This window comes from Ptychodera flava, chromosome 3, assembly GCF_041260155.1.
Source record: "Ptychodera flava strain L36383 chromosome 3, AS_Pfla_20210202, whole genome shotgun sequence".
Taxonomy (NCBI): Eukaryota; Metazoa; Hemichordata; class Enteropneusta; family Ptychoderidae; genus Ptychodera; species Ptychodera flava.
This window is the reverse complement of record NC_091930.1, coordinates 40,873,457-40,896,460: the sequence shown is the minus strand read 5'-3', so window position 1 is coordinate 40,896,460 and position 23,004 is coordinate 40,873,457. Positions and strand designations below refer to the sequence as shown.

The following is a 23,004-nucleotide window of genomic DNA, read 5'->3' as shown; positions in this document are numbered from 1 at the left end:
GTGTGATCTCTTTCAGGGTCACAGCAATTATTCGGCCCCATGTGAGGTACCAGAAACACCCCTCGGATCGGCTACCACCTCAAAAAAGAACAAACAACTTGGCTTGTCTTAACCACAGGGCATTGCAGGCACTATTCGGTCGACGAATTATGATCGATAAAGGTAATATTTAACGTTTTTCATAGGCTTGTACGTACATAAGCCCACGGACCTGTGCCGCGCGTGTGCTATAGGCCTACATAGGCCTATATTTCTCTAGTATATTTTATTTTTATTTATTTATTTATTTATTTATTCAAATCAGGCTCAAGGCCCATAGACGTTACATAAAAAAGGAAAAAAATGGTAGTAGAAAGTACAATTGGTCACACTCAAAAACCGACAAAAATACTAGCTAGTATGAAATATTTCTCCAATGCCTGCACTGATATGAATCTATATAGGGGGCCTATGTACAATTACAAATATTCTTGACGTAAAAATTTGTGCATTGTTGTATTCTACTGATAAAATTATGAACACACTTACGCATTGACTCTCCAAATGATAACACAGAGAACAAACATAGTACTAGCACTACATCGCCTAGAGAGATTAAAAAGTCGTCTAAACAGTTGTTATATGCAACACGAATTTTGCAGTATGACAACAATATAAATTTGTACAGAAAGACTTGAATAACTTAACTTAAACTTGACTGGAGCAATATGCACATTTTCTGAAAAGAAAGTTGCCACGGATATAAAGTAAACGAACTTGTCTGCTTATGTCATCGTCATCGTCATCCATAAAACTACTATAGTATTGAATTCTAAAGAATACCGTCCATAGATAGCTGTTAGTTACCCTCCCTATAACCCCTTCCATTAGATCACCATGGATGTAAAAAGATCCATGCGATCACCAAAGCGGGCGCTTATCGCCCTGTGTTTGGCTATTGACACTGACAGCCTTCTCCATCAATATTTCGCTACCTGGCCTCCAGACTCGTCCAAACTTTAATAGCTCAGTTATTCTGAGCAAAATGTATTCTATTTAGACAGCCAAAGAATTTTTTCTGTATATCCACTCTGGTTATCATGTTAATGGTCCCTCCGCAAATGTTGGAGGGCAGTGTCATATTGCAGTCTCCATAATGCCACTGTTTGTTGCCAACCAATGGGTGTCCGCCACAGAAACCGACAAAAAATTGATCAGGTTTTATTACGTGCGACGCCCCGATGTGAGTGCAAATCAGTGCACGTACTTATTTCCATACTTACCCGGTCCGGTGAAGCCCGTAGACGTTTTCGACTGTGACGTCAAAGGAGACGCCATGTGTTATTATCGACCCCGAGCTGCCATAGTTACCCGGTCCGGTGAAGCCCGTAGACGTTTTCGACTGTGACGTCAAAGGAGACGCCATGTGTTATTATCGACCCCGAGCTGCCATAGTTACCCGGTCCGGTGAAGCCCGTAGACGTTTTCGACTGTGACGTCAAAAGAGACGCCATGTGTTATTATCAACCCCGAGCTGGCAACAGAGGGATATATTTCTACAACATCATTGGGAAAAAAAGAGGGCGCCGACTTGTTAAACACAAAAATGGACGGCGTAACTTTGCTCGATTCTGAAAGGATTCAAGATAGGGGTCGGGGGAGGTGTCAAGGGGGAGGGCAGCTCTTGGCTATTGACACCCGGGTGTCGATTGACTATCCATTTTTTCAAGGGAGCATTTCTCATCAAAGATGACAAGGGAACCCCTTAATTAATATGAATTTCCAGAAAGCAGAGAATCTAAAGTGACAGTTTACAATGGTAGCAATATTTTACTCGAAGGATGAAGGGGCGTATATTTGGGGTAAAAAACCTCAATCTTTGTAATTATAATACAAATTAATTTAAGACAAAAACTTGATGCTTTTTTAATTTTTTTAATTTTAATATTTTGCTTGAAACAACATTATTCATGGATTTATTTTTATTGCACTCATTCTAAAATGGCAGGGGTCGAAAGAGTGAGACTCAAAACATGTGATTAAAATCATGATAAGCAAAACTAAAATACGGTGCTTTCAAGCGGGTTCGAACTCACAAGCACGGTATCCAATCACCTATACCGGAAAAGCAACAGACAGAACCGCTCAGCCAAATCCCCACTCTCAAAAAAGAATGGTTCAATAACAGAGGTTAGTTGTTACATTTTTCTAATGTACGAACTTTACTGCTCCTTAACAAATTTGCGGTTTTGTGAAATAGTTTTCACAGACCACAATGTGAAAAATTCAGAAAATTTGGCCATCAAGGGAGGAGCAAGAGCGGAGTTGCATTATTGGAAATCGTGAAATTTGGAGAAAAGCGAAGCCAGGAAGTCGGGGTGGTTTGCATACATTTGCATAAATTTACAATTCTTTCCCACCCATCTTACGACCGTTCGACAACTTGAAGCTAAAAGGTGAACCCAACCAATATTTTAGTCTCGGGTTGTCGAATAACTTAAATTGGGATTTGCAAAAAGTAATTTTCAGCAAAATTTACAGCGTAACGTCACGGTCCCTCCGCAAAAACAAATTGTGGAGGGATCGTTGTGACGTTCAGCCCCACACGTCATCAAAATTCTAATTAGGTTCTGCCTTATCATGTAAATTTGTTATATGAATATGCATAATACATGTCGTACAGTAAAAGTGACAGGTCTATCTGCGGCTACAGCTTGACGCGGGCCAATCCGGAGCCTGAAAATTCGTTTCCCTAGTTAACATATCACTCCCCTTAAAAAAACAAAAAAAAAACAAAAACAAAAACAAACAAAAACAAAAAAACACAAAAAATCGCCTATCACTATTAAAAGCAACGCCCCCAAGACAAAACGAAATAAAAAAGAAACACGATCTTTACGGTTAGAATATACAGTATACGATACAAAATATTTTAATTCCGATGAGCGGTTGATCGGAAACGTATATGCACTGTTCGGAACACTACCCTTGTTCGCCGCCGGCCGTACAATTTGCATTTGAAAGATGACAATATGGGGATCAAAAATCGATTCGGTGAGGGAAAAAAGCTACTGTCAAGGAGATAATCCCTACATAGAGAGTCCGTTAACAAGTGAGTCAACTCTTTGCCGACATCTCGAGATCTTCACAATCTACACCAACATGTACATGTTAACTCACGTCCGTTTTACACTGTCAACCTCTATATACACACACGATAGAGAAACGAACAAACGAAAGCATTTCGATAGTTTGTAATCTCCCTGGTTGAACACTCTGCAAAAACGTCACAAGTGAACAAAAGTGTTTGCTCTTACGCAAACCCAATATTTGTACGGGCTCCTTGTCGCACGTCGACAAATATGACAAAGGGGCCGTGGATAATTAAAACATGCGCACAGTAAGCGCAAATAAGTGCGTTTAGCCTCAAACCCGATCCCCTGTAAACGAACGTTTGGAAGTGTGGAAATCTAACCAAGCCTCATACCGTATCAGCATACCTACAATCGGTAATTATGTTGCTATGAAATCACGCATACGCTACCCGCCTCCCCTCCTGGCATATCCCCTCTAAAATCAATATTAGTTCAGTGTGAACTCGATAATGATGCAACCAACAGAATGAAATGAATTGAAACAGTGTATCCAAAATTATTGTTACTCGTACGCTGAACCACATGTATATCAAAGAATGCTGGTGTAGTCGTGCCGGCGCCGCACTGGCCATGGCTTGGTACACGCCAAACAACATAGCCCGATATTTTGCGATAAATAAAACATGTAGTTGGATGTTGCGATATAAAAACATGTAGTGCGGTTTTTGAGTACGCTAATCAAAATACAGCCCCCCCCCACACACACACACACACACACACACACACACACACACACACACAAATATTGCGTTTACCATGCGCGTGTTGTAATTATCTACGGCCCCTAAGGTACGAGCCTCGAGAGTCAACTTTCCTTAGGGAATCTTTTAACCATTCTCTTTCAAAATCAAGAGTAAAAACCGAAGGTCACCATGCAAATTTTGGTACTAGAGAAACAAATAACCCAAAATTTACCTATACATGCATGATGGCCGCAATTCCTGTGTTAGCTGTCTAGAGAAAAATAAAAGTTTACGAATTTCGAAAAACTAAGCCAGTACAAAGTTTTATTACACCAAGAGCTTTAAAATGAACCCCAACAAGTAGTAGGCCTATATCAGACTTGAATTTTCAAAGTTTGAGAGTCCAAATGTCTGTCCCCGGGGTGCATTCTTCCGTGATGAGAAGTACAGAAAACGTAATTCTCCGTTCAGTGGCCGGTGATCAGATTTTGATACATTAATGCCTTCCGAAGGTCAACAGTTCTCGAAGAATACCAGTATATTTCAAATGTTTCATGAAACACACGTGAGAGAAGTCTGTTAAGGTAAAGGGCGACGAATTCGGACGCGCACACGCTTTAGAACGTTTCTGCGCAGATTTAACACCAGCCTGTCGCAAATGGGTTACTTTGTAGCGCATGTATTTAACATCACCTGTCATTGTTGAAATTGCGCTTTTACCTAATTTTTTGACCCAGTCTCTTAGAAATACATGTGACCTATAACCTTGTCATATTTTGACCCCCTAGGAGTCTGGTTTTTATTCAATATGAGCGAAAAATTAACATTTCTCTCCCATTTACATGGCGCATATTACCCATTCACCTGGAGATATTGTAAAAAGTAGCGTGGTGACACCCTTTTATTAAAAGTGTAAACTAAATGGTATTATGTCAGGATTTTATTCGCCAAGTTTGGTCAAAATGACACCATTCAAAGCGACAGGAAGAAAGTTCGAAAATTATGTAGTGATATAATTTCGATATCGTCATTTTGTAATCGATACTTATGTAAAAATTTCTTTACAAACATCATGAAAACTATACATTCGATATATATGGATCTTAAATCTTGGTATTTATTAACATTAACTCATTTGCTATGCTTTTTATAATTGCTTTCTTTAGTTTAAGTGAATTATATCATTTTTATTTATTTCTAACGACGCCATTTTAATGTCCGTTTCCATGGAAACGAGCGTTGTGACCCCCATTTTTTATTTTGTTTTTGCACTTGCACAACTTCCAAGAATATTTGTGCAAAGTTTCAAGAAAATGACACCACAACTTAATTTTGACGTAATTCGTAGTACTTCACCTTAAAGCCACGGTATCCATTCGCATGCATCATGCGTGACAAGCAAGTTGTGCGCGAGGCCAGACCAGGGCGTGCCAATTGTTCAGCTGTGCCACGGGGCTTCACAGTGTAATTTGAAGGACGCGCGCATGATCAACAAGGTCGCAATCCTTTGGTTCCCATAAAAACGGTAGAAGGGTATAACTGAAAAGACCCCGTCGTTATATAATATGGGTCTCCGCCGAACTGGTCGGAGTGAGAGTTGGCGGAAACCTATGCGTTTCGGTCGATGTGCTAACCGACATACGTAAATAACGCATAGTTGCCATCATTTGCCTGCAACACCAAGGGATATCTTATATTAGAATATTAAACGCAGGGAGCTTAATGTTTTTTGTTTGTTTGCTTTGTTTTGGTTGTTGTTTTGTATGTTTTCACACTCTAGAAGAATTCACATGGTTTTCAGAAATGTCCACTTAGTCAAACGACTTTGTTTTAGTATATATGCAAAAATATCCGTACTGGAGTGAAGTCATTCTCTGCCCCATGTTATCTTTCCCCCGAGACATTTCGTTGAACAAAGGTAGGACACCATACCTCTTATATAGGCCTTAAAGGGACATAAGCTGTAATATGTGGCAAGTTTTTCAGTATTCTGTTTCTGTATATCAACTACCGTGTCTGACCCTAATCCGTTTGTCATGCTGAAATTTCGAGTATTCTTCTTGCTCAACACAGCTTGTATGTGTGTAGTGATCATTATTTATTGTTTACAAATGTATTCTAGTCCGGACTTGAAAACAATTTTCAACAATAACTCAACAATAACAACGTAGATTATACTCATATAGGTTGTGTTGGTATGCTAAATACTTGGCATTAAATTACAGTTTAGGGATTCAATACAGAAAGTGTAGGAAAACCACAAAACAAAAGTTCTGAAAAAATTGCCAAAAGATACAGCTTATGGAGCTTTAAATGGACACGTCTTCACCTCTACATCTCTTCATTTCGGTAGTAAGAAGGAGTGGTGAGAAGACATTTAAAATGCCACCTTGTTTGCACGGTAAAAAAAAATGCCGCTATTATTTTAAAGAATATGTAAACGTTTTAGTGACATTGTAAAAATCAGCTTGAAGATAATATAAGTGAATACAAAAGTGACGATAAAAAGTACATTGTTTTGGCTGTTGATGGTGATGATGATGATGATGATACCTTCGTATACCTACTTTCTTTATATAGTCCAGTCTAAGACATACACACATTGAAGACGCATATATATATATATATATATATATATATATATATATATATATATATATATATATATATATATATATATATATATATATATATATATATATATATATATATACAATGTGCCCTCCCGGTTATCACCATAATGGCTTTATGACAACCTCTGAACTTGGAACTGTATGAATTCAGGTGATCCCCTGTGGAGCGTGGAGTGGGGTGAAGATAGAAGAAACTTGGGTTGACACACACTACCACACCTGGTTGTTAGGTTCCAAACGTATTTATTATACCTCAAACACAATGTTTCGCTCTAAATTTAGAGCTTCTTCAGGTGTTTTCTACAATAAAAGGTACGAACATAAAAATTACACTGGTTGAATTGTACAGGAAAACGAGCAATGTTGAGTATATTAACTGTATACTGTTGTCTCAACGGCTACAATCTGGTCACCAGAGTTCACGGTCAAGATGAAGATGTCGAAACTTGTGTAAAATAGTCTATCCGATCGAGACCTGTGTGCTGTCGTCGTGCGATCGCGTCGGGCATTCACTTGTTCTTGACTCAAGTTGTCTACTTCCTGCCTTTCGATCGGCAATTTACGCATGTTCTTCGTGAAAAGTGATTGTGAAGTTCATGTTAGCGCCGACATCTGTGCGAACGGGACGTAAGTTGCTAGTTTTCCTACCTCAAGATGAGACGAATGCATGTAACTCTTGACAACATAAAATGTCAGTTGTAAAAATGTATTTACTTAGCTTTTGCACCGCGCTGCAAACTTGTCGCCCTTCGTTACGACGGGAGTGATTGACTCATTTTGTTTATTCAAACTTAATTTATATGTGTTCTTGTACCGATTTTATCAAACTAATAATCACGCCGTAGCATAGAACAGTGCAGGCTGTCATCGACAGCGTGTTCCGTGTATCGACTAGTCTACAGCAGAGTCACTCGACTTGCGCAATACCAGCGCGCACATAATTATTTCGGAGATTTTCTTTCTTTTAATCAAGCTTTTGTATCGTAAGTAGAAATTCTATGCACTGCTAACCTCACCACTGTATAATCATGGAGGTAGCAGAGACCTCCATGGTATAATATAACCAGCAAAAACGAAAAGAAAAGCGAAGTCAACTAACGCTGACCGGACCGATCGTTGTCAGGTCAGTCACTGATGGGCCGTCGTATGCAGTGAACACGTAACTTTCAGATACTTGTTGAAGTTCCGCAAAACATGAATACAAAATCCTTGCTAACATTTTCTGAGTGAAATCAACCTCATATAGCAAAAATTGCTAGTTTCGGCACTTCTAGAAGTTGAGCCGGGTTTGTTTTACGTTCAGTGTTCAGGTCCAGCTAGCAGCTGTGGAGTCTGCGGGTAATGGACAAGTTCAGACAATACAAGAATAATAATAATAATAATAATTTATTTATAAAGCGTCAATATCCACAACAAAGTGATCAAGGACGCTGTGAGAAAATTTACATATCACAAAAAGCAATTAGAACAGTAATAAAAAAAAACTACAATAAAACCATCTAAAACCAAAGTCTAAAAAGCAAATTTAAAAAGGAAAGTTTTAACATTAGTTTTAAAAATTGACAGGCTAGGAGAACGCCGAATATCTAATGGAAGACTGTTCCAGAGTATGGGAGCTGCCACACTAAACGAACGATCTCCATACTTCTTTGTGCGCGATCGAACCGGACGAAGTCTGAACTGGTCAGCTGACCTCAAGTTACGACATGGAACATAGAGTGATATCATATTTGAAAGATAACTGGGAGCAAGCCCGTGAATACACTTAAAAGTCAGGACTAACATCTTAAATACAATGCGCTGTGTCACCGGTAACCAATGCAACTGGTACAGAACAGGGGTGATATCGGAAGAGAGATTTTTGAACGAGTTACAACTCTTGCAGCCATGTTTTGAATACGTTGAATCTGCATGATTAAATTATTCGGAAGTCCATACAGCAGAGAGTTACAGAAATCAATACGAGATGTGATAAAAGCATGGACAAGTTGTTCTGTGGCAGACCTTGATAAATATTTACGAATACGAGCAATGCGTCGTAGATGAAAGGTTGCCGTACGGCAGATCTCTGAAACATGAGGTCTCAGTGTGAGATGAGAATCAAGGATGACGCCTAGGCTTTTGGCCTGATAGCAACCAGGAATTTTAGCATCTCCAACACAAATTTCTGTGATATTTCTATCAGATGGACAATCCGAGGAGAAAATTACAAATTCTGTTTTATCATCGTTTAAAGTGAGAAAATTTGTAGACATCCAGAGTCTGACATCTGAAATGCAATTTTCAAGATTTGAAATCATTCTAATGGCATTATCATTTGTGAAGTCTCGCAATCCACGTAATTTAATTTTTGGGTTATATTTAAAGAAAGAAAAGGTATGGAATAAAAAAGTATTTGCATTTCGTTTTGCAAAAAATAGCAGATCGGTGAACTTGCTCTTGTGAATCTGCATAAGGTGTGTATGAACTCATGCACTCGCTTGGGAAACTCCTTGACATAAATGTCGCGTGCTGTCGGGTACGGTGTTGCTCAAGGTTTCTGTAATCGGCAGACACATCGCAACTAAGAGAAGTTTCATCTCGCTCAGGCTAATTTTAGGACTCGGGTATGTAATTAGCGTAGCCTCATATGATCGAAAAGCAGCGTGTCAAATACTTTCATTCTTGAACTGAGCACGTCTCCGTTAACGACTGCGTCCTCGGCCAAATCTGACGCTTATACGTTCTTGATCGTTGTTGCTGTGTAGTATGAGCCAAAGTTGGACTGTTTTACATTTAAATCGACCTTTGCGCACGTTGCCGTCTTTTTCAGGTTCGCTTCTGTGGCCCTCGCTTGCTTTTTCGACGGTACTGAGCGCCGCCGGGCTTTGGTCTGCTCACAGTCCTGGACGTGTTTGACGCACCGATGTAGATGCTAAGCATAACGTTGAAGATAGCGCATGCGCACTATGCCGCCAAGCCTATACATAATCTCTGCGTGTTTATCACAGGGGAATAAATAAGTCCCCTGGGGTTGGGGGGAGGGTTTTTTGTGCAACGGTTTACCTTATTTGATTTTATCAATTTTGACCGTGATATTTCAAATAAAGAGGTCAACTCCAAACCGTCTGACTGCTTTCTTTATTACTACAAGTAATTTTATTAATTTTGACTGTGGTATTTCAAATAAAGATTTCGACTCCACACCGTCTGACAGCTTTATTTATTACCGACAAGTCCTTATCTCTTCTCCAACTTGTGTATACACCACTATAATTGCTCCGAAAACATTGCCAACTTGCTAATCCGCTGTCCGTATCAGCGGATTAATTGATTGGGCCAACACCACAGCCGCCACACACGTAGTAAAATAACGGCTGTGGTGTTGACTCTATCAATGGGTGAGACAGACTGATTCGACCTGGCCAACAATCAGGTAAAAATAACAAAATTACAGATTATAACAAACACATCATGCAGCTGAAGAGTGGCTTGCCACCGTACACATAAAACTATACCTAATTTCCTTATAAATGAATAGCAGGAGTTGGTAATCTCCGCTAGTAAATATTCTGTAGGAATCCTAAAACTGATTTTGTTTTCTTCAAGTGGCAGGGCAGTATTATCAATACAACTTATAGGCAGTTCATGAAAATTAAACGATACATAATTCCCAAAGTCAATTATATTCTGAAGTATACGTGCAAGTATACGCCTCTCTTATTTACGACCATGAGTTCATTGAAGTTAAAAACTTAGCATGATGAAAATGAGAAGAAAAAGGCTTCCGTGCAAAGCCAGTGGTTTGCAAACGACATTTTTATGAAGACACACAGACAAAAATAATATGTTAATTACGCGCGGCCACCTCGTCCTACAGTTTTTGAAACCTACATGCGCGATTAAAAATAAAGGCATACTAGGGTGGTTTACTGTAACCACAGCTTGTGAAAACAGTAATGATGTTTTAAAGTATCGCACAAATTCGACCAACTTCTAAGAATACACAATTCTGACTAAAGGTAAAAAAGACCATTCGTCAAAACGTTTCTTGACGATTAATCGGGCGGGTTTCTCTGAAACCAGACGACCACATGGTAGAACGAAACAGAAAATATCAACCTCGTTTAAAATTCAAAAACTGCGGCTATATGCAATTTCGCATTTATCACAGTTTGCCAAAAATAAACATTTTTAAAACAATGCTCTCAATAATTATGCAAGTTGAGACAATTCGATGCGTTATGTTTTTAAAACCTCTTAAAGACATTTTTCGAACACAACAGTCTGAAAAAACCCAATCTGATTAAAATCAGATGTAGAGTACGACGACGTTTATACTTCCGCGGCATTCTCTTGCTCTCGCCTCTCACTACAAACGTCGCCGCGAAGTACTCTACATCCGTTGGATTTTAATCTCCCCCTCCCCCCTCTCTCTCTCTCTCTCTCTCTCTCTCTCTCTCTCTCTCTCTCTCTCTCTCTCTCTCTCTCTCTCTCTCTCTTTCTCTCTCTCTCTCTCTTTCCATTACAACTTTCCCCCACATAGATTGAGACGTGGTGGGTATATGGGTTATTGGGGCAAATCGGCCATACCCACCACGTCTATCAAAATTTATTAGTTTACATTTCTTGTTTACGCGCACACTTATATCGATTTGAAATCTTGTGAATGGCTATTATATCAGGTTAATAACCCCAAAGTGTGGGCATGCCAGCTACGATCCCGAATAAAGCAGACAAATTTGTGTTTATCACAAATTTCCCGTCAAATACAACCCTAATGTTCATCAAACAGGGAAAAGTATGCAGACCCAACATAGCCGTTTGTAAATTGTAACGACATTCGAAAGAAAGTGAGCATGCAAAGACCAAGATATTCCACAATGCTTGCCGTACAGCAAGGAGGTACTAGCTCCGCTCCTGGCTCCATGACTGACCATGGAGGTAGACGAGAACTCTTTTACCTCCATGGACTAACGTACGCGTCTATTTTTGTACATCCATGGTCGTAGCCATATTATGGCCCTGCCGCACAGAGCGGGCTAGCGTGCGTCTAGACGCCATAGTAACCAAGGCCCTTCCTTTATGTACATGTACTCTTTGGTCCTGGCAAAATTTGCTGCCTTTGGTGCATTAGCTACGTTGACAGAGCTCATAGTTACTGGAAAAGACCAAGAGCAGCCTAACCTGTCAATACGTAAACGTTTTTTTCTTCTTCTGAAGTACACCACAGCATAGACCCCTGAGTACTCGCTCAGTCACTCACAAACTATGTAGGTGAGGACATCATACCAAGATATCCGGCCCAAGATATCCCATGAAATACTGAAACTACCAGTAATCTTTCTCCGAAACAAATAATAATCGCATACAAACGAAACAAAAATCAACGGGTAGCGATAAGCTTTTGCCGTAAAGAGGCTCGCGCTTCACGACGATGAACAACACTGTTAAAAAGCGAAGCAATCAAACATGAACTAAACAAAACACATAAATTCTACATGTAGCTACTGATGAAACCAGATATGAACTGAAAATGCTCACGTGTTGCATTATATATTGCATTTATGTGCAAGTTTGAACCTTTGCTACATGCTTTGCTACATTTAAAGTGTTATGATCAACACAATGAATTTCACCACAGATCAATTCTAAAGGTCATTAAGTATTCCAATATGTAATTAGCTGAAATAAAAATAATTAATTTCTTTGAGTACTGTCATTGTATCACAATATAGCATGTGTAATTACCTTTGGTCAAGTCCTTCAAGCTCTATATGCCAAACCGTGAAAGCTTGTTAGCTATTTATGCAAATTATGAATTAGCTGACATGAAAATGCAAAATGACTTTCAATGCTGTTATAACCTGGTATAATGATCAATGTACACAGCATGTTTCACCAAATTTTATCAAGTAAATGCCGTATATATCCCTAATTTGGAAGGTTCATTAAATATGCATATTGGGAATTGGCTGAAAAAAATGTCAAATGACTTTCAATAATCTTGTATCATAGTATCTTTAATGTACATAGCAAGTTTTGCCAACTTTGGTCAAGTCAAAACAGATAAATATCGCTAATAAATGCGGGATATCGGACCGCAGGCGGGCGAAGATTGCATTATAAGCGCGCCAACCCAAACTCACTGCATGGACATCACATTTACGAAATCGAAGTCCAAAGTCAACTACGTCATTGTTAGAATAAGAGAGGTTTTCCATCACACGGGAGCATACCACCACAAATTTTGCACAGATGGCGTTGCACTGGCATTGAAAAAGGGTGCATGGGAGCATGGGAACGCGGGCAGTTTCCCTCGCTATGGGTAGGAAATGCATTGAGCAAGACACACTTCCGGGTTCGCAAAAAACGAGGATCTCATTTACGGGGCGCTCAAATATAACTATTTGCTGTGATACATAGCAGAGGCGTATATGTTTGTGATGCTGAGAATAACATCAGTAAATAAATGACGGGTTTTAAAAGTTGATGTTTTTTTGCGATGAAACAGACTTCTGAAGGTAGCTCGCTTGGGGAACACGTCATCCCGGCCGCTGTCCGCTTTGACCCCAGTAATTCACACTGGTTTTGGTCGGCCCCAGGTACCCAAGTCACTTCGACCCCGTCACACTTTTGCCTACATGTCCACGGAGACGATTCAACATGTTCCACAACAAAGCCAAGACAAAAATTGAAAATATCAATAAAATGGCTTCACAAAGGCTGAAATACACGATACTCGATGAAGTATGAAGTTTATGAAATGAAATCAAATTGACAACACAAGTGTTTGTCTCGGGTAATACCACTTGAAGTTGAACTATTCTACAGACTGTTTTTTCCATACAGTGCAGTATTTGTCAGTGACAAATTAATCTTTGCAATACATTTTTTTGCGATGAGCTGGAAATTTGATTAATATCGAGTTAATGTACATAAATATTCCGTTATTTACTGGACACGTTTATTTTCTCGATCCGCTATCTGCGGACTACGTGCTGAAGTACATTGACTGTTCATGTCAACGATCGTTTCTCCTCTGCAGAGTTTCTGTATCCCGTTCAACAACGCTGTACCTCGATCACACGATAGTGACGCTATGTAGCTGTGCAGTATTGAAACTTATCATAAAATGGCCACCTCGTCTAACAGTAACACGTATTGTCGGGATTATCGTACGGAAAAAAGACTGCAAAAGTAAGACTCATGAATCTTCATCAGAATTGAACACATCATGATTGTACACGAGTATCAACCGTGAATGCACGTTGAGCTCGGCAGTTACACAAGCATGGTACGCTACATGCATAGCCCTACGAGTATGGCGACAGTGTCCGGCTTTGGCTACGCCGCCTACCGGAGGTGGGAGGCGGCGTAGCCAAAGCCGGACACTCTCGCCATACTCGTAGGGCTAGCTACATGCACTGCCGCGATTCCGATCGTATGCATTCCAAGGCCTATCCCGGAATTTGTTTCACAAACAACCTCAAAGGAGAGCAAACATACTTCTATGGACAATGACGAACACGTTTCTTGGCGAAGCAAAATCAAAACAGTGCAGAAGTACATGAAGTAGGTCATGGCCTTGGACTCTGTGCACGAACCTGATTGGACACTTCAATACCTTTGACCCAAAGTTATTATTCATCAGCACTTCCATGCCATGAGGCTAGGTAGAGAACGTATGTACTCATTTCTGGCGATCGAGCAGCGAGGGAAACAATCAATTACCAAGGATAAAGCTAATTTGCTAAACGATATTTTATCTTGAATAGTGAGTTGAATGAGTAATAAAATATCATATTTTTAATGTTCAATACGAGGTTGAAACACGGAGGGACCGTGGTTGAAACCAGAGCTATCCAGCTGTAGCCAACCTGGACAAGCACATTTTACAGCGCCCTCAAACAGTTGATTGTTTTCACTTGTCATACGCGGCGTAACAGAAAAATTAAAACTTTCATAACTTCATTAATATGCAAGCCACGCCCACCAAAACCTTTTCAGTTCTAGCCATTTGAATTCTGAAGATATCTACCAAATTTGACTGAAATACGTTCAGCCGTTTTTGAGAAAATGGACCAACAGACAGACAGACAGACAGACACACAGACGGACAGACAGACAGACATCGCTGCGACATATGCCCACGTGTGTACACACGTGAGCAAAAAACTACTCAGCTTTCAAAAACGAAAGCGTCAAAAGGACCGAAGTGTCTCATTTATAACCGTGACCCGGCTCCGTCTTGCCACGGCTAATATCTAACACCAAAAAGCCGACACACAACACTGCGTAGCATGAACAATTACACAATCAGGCCATACCAAAAAACGTTAAAAAATCTAAGAAAGAAAACAAGCCATTATTATCAACCAAACCATATTGTTTGTGACTAAAGCTGAAAAGGAAATGTTAATTAAATTAAAAATTTCTTCCTACTATCTACTATAATTGGTACTGTCTGCACAAACAACACGAAGGAGGATTTGCATCTGTACCAAACTTCAAAACATCGTTGGTTATTCTAAACATCCTACAGTATCGTTAAGAATAGAATTCTTACTCTGATCAAACGCTGTCTCAGAATCGTGAAAACGCTGAACGCCGACGAGAAGACAGAAGCAGCTTCCTCCTCGTTCCTCAGACATCCACGGTGCACGGAACGCCTTCTTCTCCGATTATCGCTAAGGCTGCAACTCCAAATCGACAATGAGTTCTCGGTGCTGTGGAATGGGCGATACTTGCTGCATTCGCAGAATTAAACAAGACGTTGTGGGTTCTAGGATTGATGAGAAACTCCACGAACGCGCGGCTAGAGCCTTAGTATCCTGATCCTGCTGCCATCAACTACCATGACGAACTGATTTCAAGAGTCATCACACTGCGCAAGCTCAAATTATCCTCAGCCTCGGTAATTGACGGAAACCGTCATGGATGTCTCAGATGTCTCTTTCTCACATCCATGGTCAGGCGTACATTTTTTGCTCACGTGTGAACACGTGGGCATATGTCGCAGCGATGTCTGTCTGTCTGTGTGTCTGTCTGTCTGTCTGTTGGTCCATTTTCTCAAAAACGGCTGAACGTATTTCAGTCAAATTTGGTAGACATCTTCAGAATTCAAATGGCTAGAACTGAAAAGGTTTTGGTGGGCGTGGCTTGGATATTAATGAAGTTATGAAAGTTTTAATTTTTCTGTTACGCCGCGTATGACAAGTGAAAACAATCGACTGTTTGAGGGCGCTGTGAAATGTGCTTGTCCAGGTTGGCTACAGCTGGATACATTTTACCCACAAACCCTAGCGGCATAAAGCCAGTCTTACTGCACTTACTGTACTTGTACATTTCGTCTCCCCGCCATCGTCGCGTAAATCAAGTTATACCGCGTATCATAACGAGCACATAGTTCTTCGCTTGTCTCCACAGCCTTTCTGTGCTGTGAGTACGCTTATCCGGCTTTTTGCTGTACAAATTCTGAAGCGTGATTTTGATGGACTGTCGGTGTGGTGTCGGTAAGTAATTCAAAGTAATTTGTGTGTGATGTGTTGATTCTATGTCGTGATTTGATGTATGCACCTTTGTTCGATACCACGATTTGACTTGGACGCTTTGAGTTTACGGTTGAGAAAGTGAATAGTACGGTACATGCATCAAAAGAATTGAGAAGGAGCGCGACTGTGACTCGATCGCGACTGGGAGCTGTAGTTCCGAACTTGACTTTTTCATGGCATAGCCCTTACGGAAAATTGAGATCTACATCTAGTCCACATTAGATCTACAGTAGACTTTATTTTAATTGGGCAGTAGATGAACTGCTTCATCTACTTTTGTGCATACTAATGAGGTCATAGTTCCGAGAGTAGATGAAATGTAGACAAAATGGGGATGAAAAATTAGATAAAATTTAGATCTCAGGTAGATGAAATGTAGACAAGATGTAGATCTGTTGCTTCGTCTACTTTTGTGCATATTAATCATCAGGTCATAGTTTAGAGAGTAGATAAAATGTAGATGAAAGGTAGACAAGATGTAGATGGAATAAATTACGTATAAGATAGCTTAGACAAAGAACAAGAAATTAGTGAGGCATGGAGATCTTGCAAAAGTGTTGAAAATGAAAATGTAAGTATGTTAACATGTCAATCAATTTTTAGACTTTAAAAATTGACCGATGGCCATGGTGTAGCACAGGCTAGGGCTGCAGTTCATGATGAGTATCACAATATTGCATATCACAACAACATCCTCTGGATGTAATTTGGTGGCAACTTCACTGAGGACCATGGTATCAATGGACCTTTGCATAATATGAGATATCTCACGCTGGAAAAATCAATCATTCAATGACCGATCATGAGTGGTATTCAGGTCGAAACAGAGAGTAGAACATTGTGCATGCTTAGGCCTACTCAAATTTTTCAAAATCTTTCTCAACTGTACATACATCATTACATGATTAACAGAACAAACTGCATACAAAGCATTTCAGTACATTCAACGACGCTTTATTAAAAAATTTAGAACTGAAATATTCTACATGTTACACAATCAAAATTCATATGGTCGTGGTATTAAAACAGGCGATCAACAAACCTTGCCTACCTCACGGGCCTACCTTACAAGTTGCATTACAATTACCGCAATACCAGTACAGCTGTATACTGGCAGTGTAGAGGCACTGCCATCGTCAAGTTATCGATGCCAACCTATGTCTCAACCCGATGTAATTCTCGATCGGAACACATTCTATGCATATCAGAATTGATGTCACATTGTTTCCACGGTGTACAGATGACGAAAATGTGCTTGAAAAATAAGATTTGTTGAAGTACGAATGGTGAGCAGGCTGGCTTCTCTCCCCGATATGCATTGATATGCTGAACCGTTGAAAACATGGCGCCTTCTGATTGCGCATGCGCATAAGGTCAACTCTCACAGTTGACCCGGAAATCGAAGCCAGTTACAAGGTCATTTGCTCTAAAAGAGCAAGAGGTGGAGGCTGAAAGGTGGTGGGGAGATCAGTCCATGCGCGAACTCTCCATGAAAATGCAAGAAAATACGTCGCTCAGGTGAAAAAATTACTTAAAGCAGTACTGGTAATTTTTAAAGCTGACTTGTGTTATGCATGTGTACTGAAATGTCATTGCCAAAATAACACTGTGTAATGTATTATGTAGTCTTATCTGTTACATGGCAATGATAACAATGTCAATACAATTATTTGTAAGTTGACTGAGAGATAGGGCCGTGGCTGCTGATTTTTACACGATTCAGAAGTGACTCAATGATACTCAGAAAGTTTTATACGAGGATAGTTTTGATTTTATTTTTTACAATTAAAAGCAGCTGGGATATCAAACAGGTTCGTTTGATTGTTTGCTGGATATGAAGCCGAGGAAATAAAGTTATCAATTAACAAATAGCTCACTTGCATATTTATGAAGTTTTGTAATTAGTCACATAACTCCAAGAAAAAAACTTACGAATATTAGATCAGGGTCCGGCCCGTGGTTAGATGCAACTGTATTGACCCATCTGAAGAAAGTATCAATGAAAACATTGATTTTTTTATTCTTTTTATTGTGATTCACTTTAAAGTCACTTTTTCAAAAATTAATTACTGGATAATCTTTACATTTTTAACTTTACCACAAAATTGTAGTTTGATTCCTGTGATATTTTGCATTTGTGTTCCTCGAGTTAAACAGGAGTGCCTTCATTAGGATGAAAAAAAAATTAATTCACTAATTTCTTCTCTCTATTGTTGTACAGTATATATTCAAATGTAAGGTAAAATGTCTTGTCTTTTACTGATGCCTTCTCGCATGGATCCTGCAGTTTGCCAATCATAGAATTTGAAGGGATTGGATTGTTGGACATAGTATACAGCAAGAAACAGTACATTAGATTAAATGTAGACAAGATGGTGATTTTTGAAGTAGAAGTAGATGAGTCTTTTTTTGCCTTAGTGAATTTTGTAGATGAAACTCCCTTAGACTGGACGGTAGATCAGTGTAGATCAAGCGTAGACGAAGTTAGTGTGAAATGTAGACATAGTCATGTCTGGTGTGGACAATATCTGTAGACAAAGCTTCATGTAGACAAACTGCTGTGGCTGTTCATCTACAAAACCCTGATGTAGATCTACATAAAGTCTACTGCAGACGGTCCGTAGATCTACTCTCATCTACTGTGGACATAGGTTTTCCGTAAGGGAGATTTGTACGGTCGGCTCTTGCCCTGCGTACCCTGCTGTGTGTTTCGGGCGTTACACGGCCCCCGCCACTATCATCTACATCATCACATCTTTCATCTAGTCTAATGAGGTCTTCCAAATCCTTTGTATTGATTTAGACCCATATTTTTTGAGCAACGGCTTTTGAGATTTTCTGGCGCACGTTTGTTGGCTCATTATAAAGTGAGTCTTGGGGTCGACTGTTCAGAGATGACAGCTGTAGTTGCTTCATTGTAAGAAGGCAGACAAGGCCCTCTGTCACAAACCTTAAAAAGTCTGTAGCATGATTGAAAGAATCCATTACTTTACGCTTCACTGTTCTGTGATTAAATGTTTTCTTGGCGTGCGCCAATGTCAGCTACGCTGGCTCCTCTGTAGAATTCATCCATTAGATGTGGTGGGGCCGTGTAACACCTGAAACACACAGCACGGTACGCAGAGCTAGCTAGGTTGGGTAGATTTCTGTGTACGCTGCACTGTCTCCAAAACCCACGTGGGTCCGGCCGACAGCGTATCCCTTAGCGTACACGAGAGGTCCTGCACGAAGAATAACAACTTGACTGGTGTCAATGTTATTACTATTTCATAAAAATAGTCCACGTAAAGATTGTTTTGTGACAATCGACGAGAGTCATAGGCTGGTTAGGCTAATTTTGTCGTGGCACCTAATTTTGTCGTGGCAAAGCCATAGATTAGGGTTAGGGATTTTAGATTGGGCAATAGTTTTCGTTCTCGTAGATGTCGCGGGGACATGGATATTCTAGGTACACTGGTAGCAATGATGAATAGTTACTATTATTGTTTGTGTATAGGGTCTGTTGTGGTGCTCCGAAAGGGTTTCAGGTAATATTTTCATGATATCGTCATAATAATATGTCTGATCATTTACATACTTTTTTAGTTTCCTATAATGTGGGACAAGCTACTGAATTTCGATGGTTGGTACTCAGTGGCAAAGACTTTGCTTGGAAAATGCGTTGCCATCAAAAGCGAATAAGAATGTAAAATGCCCCCAAAAATCTTCCAGACCCCCCCCCAGGATATCAAATGGTCCACCCCATAGGTGGGAAGGCTTGTATAATGAAAAAATGACATTTATTCATCATATTCATAACTTCCAGACAAATATTGCTTGCAAGATCCTGTGAGTAGGCCACCACTGTAATTGTTGATAGATCAATAAAGCCTGTCGGCTGGTAGGAACTGATCAATTAGTGTGTGTGTGTAGTGTGGAGATTTCCTGACTTTCCATCCTGTAAATTTTGACAATTTTCTAAAGTACAGCTTGTAAAAAATTACACAAGTTTAGTATATGCAGATTAATTTTAGTGCCCTTTCTTATCCAGCTTTGAGTGTTGAATGAATCATTATGAGGACAAAATGGTAATGTGATGAAATGTCACAGGACAAAGTGATGATAAACCATGAATTCATTTATTATTCATGAAAAGTATACTCTATGAGTGAACTAATGAGGTTTAAATGGGTCCTAAAAGATAAACTTAATTTGATGAGATTTACATCCGTGTGTTGCCCTTATATTTCATTAAAACAAAATCACATGTCATACACACATCAAAAACATTAAGATAGCTATTTGAAGAGATTGTTGGACATGGAAGTTGTGTGAGAAATGTTAACAGAGCTTTCGATAATGTTGTATCACTGTTCTAGTAAATGATATGGCACTTCATGGAGTCAACAAAATTTATGACAGTGGTCATTTTAATCCTTGGTGTTATGTTTTTTTTTCATTTGCAGAAGTGGTCTATTGATGATTACATCACCACAGGGCATTCATTAGGACATTCCAATTAAATCCACATATTTTTTTGTGTGAGTTCATTCACTTTTGCCATTCTTTGTTAGTCCATGCAGCTTTTCATTGTGTGTGCATTCAGGCATCTAGGTAGATATTTCAGACATGCCCAAACCGATTTCAATTTGTTCTTTGATACTATCAATGCCATCAGGCAGCCATTATGTTATATTTTGTGGCCATTCACAAAGATATGTCTGACATACCTGGACCAATGTCATGCAAACTTGCCTTTGTAGGAATGGTGTCGTGTCATCAATGATGAACTTGTTGGTCAATAATTTCCATGAAAAAAATGGAATAAGTTCTTTACATGTTGTAAAACATCAAATTCATCTTTTTTGCCAATTTTTTTCACTGGTACAAATATGTATATTTAAGGTGGTTGGAAAGGCTATTTTTGCACCAATTCTTTTCTCAGAGTTAATGTCAAGTTTCAAGTGTTAGAATCAAGATATTTAGTTCAAATTTTCAGGATAACTCCCTTAGTTAATACTTTCTCCAAAGAATATGAAAATTGTATATTTGCAGCCATGATTTTGAAATATGACACCAGTAAATATTAAAATTTAATTTTTCATATTTTTTTTACATATTTGAATTTAATAATAATTGGATAGTATTAATATTACCAAATTAGTTATAAATATGTTGACACCATTTATTGTAAGATTTGTACGGCAGGATTTGTAAATAAAAAGTGTTTTTATGATTTTACATGGGTTTACATATCAAAAAATTGTTAAAAATTCTTTCAAATTTCAAAATGTGATTTTTCAAAAAGTACTTCAAATACAGAAAAATTGTGCCATACAAATCTTATCTGTAACCTTATTAATAGGCTGTAAAAATTCCATGTCCATATCTCATTTCAAAGGTTGCATTAAATTGGTATACAATTATGCAGGAAAACTGTTATTCTGTCAAAAATGTTGAAAACAAGCCATTTTTGCACCCCTCTTTTGAAGTCACAGAGCAGTTTTTTTGGTTAATCTCACTTTTGACACCTCTTTGACACTCAAAGAATCTAAAAATGCATTTACAATAGCAGTCACTCACTCTGAATGCCAGCACCGCCTTGTCAAACTTTCCTGAAAAACAGCAAATAATGACTTTCCCTTTTCAAACATTTTATTAAAAGCTAGGGGACCTCTACCATAGTTAATACACTAAGGACTCCCCAACTTCTTCTTATTTGGTCAGTTTTTCAGAAGTTTCAACAGGTTATAACTCTGCAATGCCTTTGTGCCCAAATGTCTAGTTTTTTTTATTCCACAGAGAATGTTGACTACTTTTATATTTTCATAGTTTTATTGAAGTTTATAACTGACGCTCTAGCCTTTCCAACCACCTTAACAGGATGCAATGGATGTCTTACTTTGATTTTTTGTTTCTTTAACAGATTATACCAGGAGGCCATATACGTGGTGAAAATTCACTCGCCCATAGGAGGCACAGCAATAACTTGCCCACAGGAGGCGCAATAATAACTTGCCCATAGGAAGGGCGCAATAATAACTTGCCCATAGGAGGCGCAATAATCATTTGCCCATAGGAGGCGCAAACAATAACTTGCCCAAAGGGGTACAACACAATCACTTGCCTATAAGAGGCACAGACTGCCCAGTTGAGGCACAGTTGCCCATAGACGGTACAGACTGCCTGTAGAGGCGCGTTCAAGATCACAAATTGATAGTCAACAAGCATTGGTTACAACATTGCTGATAGTACTTTGAGCAAACACTGTTGTGGTTAATTTCGCATTTAGATCACAACTGATTTGACATTGATAATATTCAGTATTAACTTGTAGAAGAAAAAAAATAAGGCAGTAAAGTTTTGTCTTTGTCTTCCTCAGTGTACATTGTGAAATTATACCGTGAATATTTAACAGCACACAAGTTAGTGCTCTATCATTTACTTCCTGATAGGAAACAAGAGTATTGTTTACAGGCAGATTATTTGCAATCAAATAGAATTACTTCAGCGTACTGAATATATAAGGAAGACTGACATTTCTCTACAATTTCTGAAAATTGGCATTCATTTACTTCATAATAAACAAGAACAGTCATACCACATTCTATCATTGTCTACTTATAACTGACAACCCTTTTAACTGCTTTTTTCTGTCTAGGTCCAGCTTCCCCAATAAAGTTGGACCTAAATTTTGTAGTGAAAGGGTTCAACGTCTAAACTGCACAATATTGACAAGCAATAACACATTCATAGTCTACAATCTCAACAAACACAATCATTCTTTCATCAATACTTCAACTTTTAAGGTTTCACTTTTCATAGCATCAGAAGAAATCAAGGAAGCAATAAGCAACATCAGTCAAATTATTAATTTTTCTTCCATACAAGTGCTTGAATTGACTGTAAGAACTTATTATAATATTAAGCACACCCATAACACAACGTTACTATAAAAGTACAATGAGAGTAAAAAAACTGAGCATAAAAGCAAAAAATGAAAGAAGTAAATTGTACATGCAACGAAAAGACAGTTGCAGAC

The 23,004-nt window shown here is 38.9% G+C and overlaps 1 long non-coding RNA gene across 1 annotated transcript; it reads left to right on the top strand.

Moving 5' to 3' along the window:
* Positions 1–15,625: 15,625 nt before the first annotated feature.
* On the top strand, positions 15,626–22,567 carry LOC139130027 (uncharacterized). The gene is made up of 3 exons (XR_011551752.1): positions 15,626–15,944; positions 20,429–20,503; positions 21,889–22,567. It is a non-coding gene; the product is annotated as an uncharacterized lncRNA (long non-coding RNA).
* Positions 22,568–23,004: the final 437 nt, after the last annotated feature.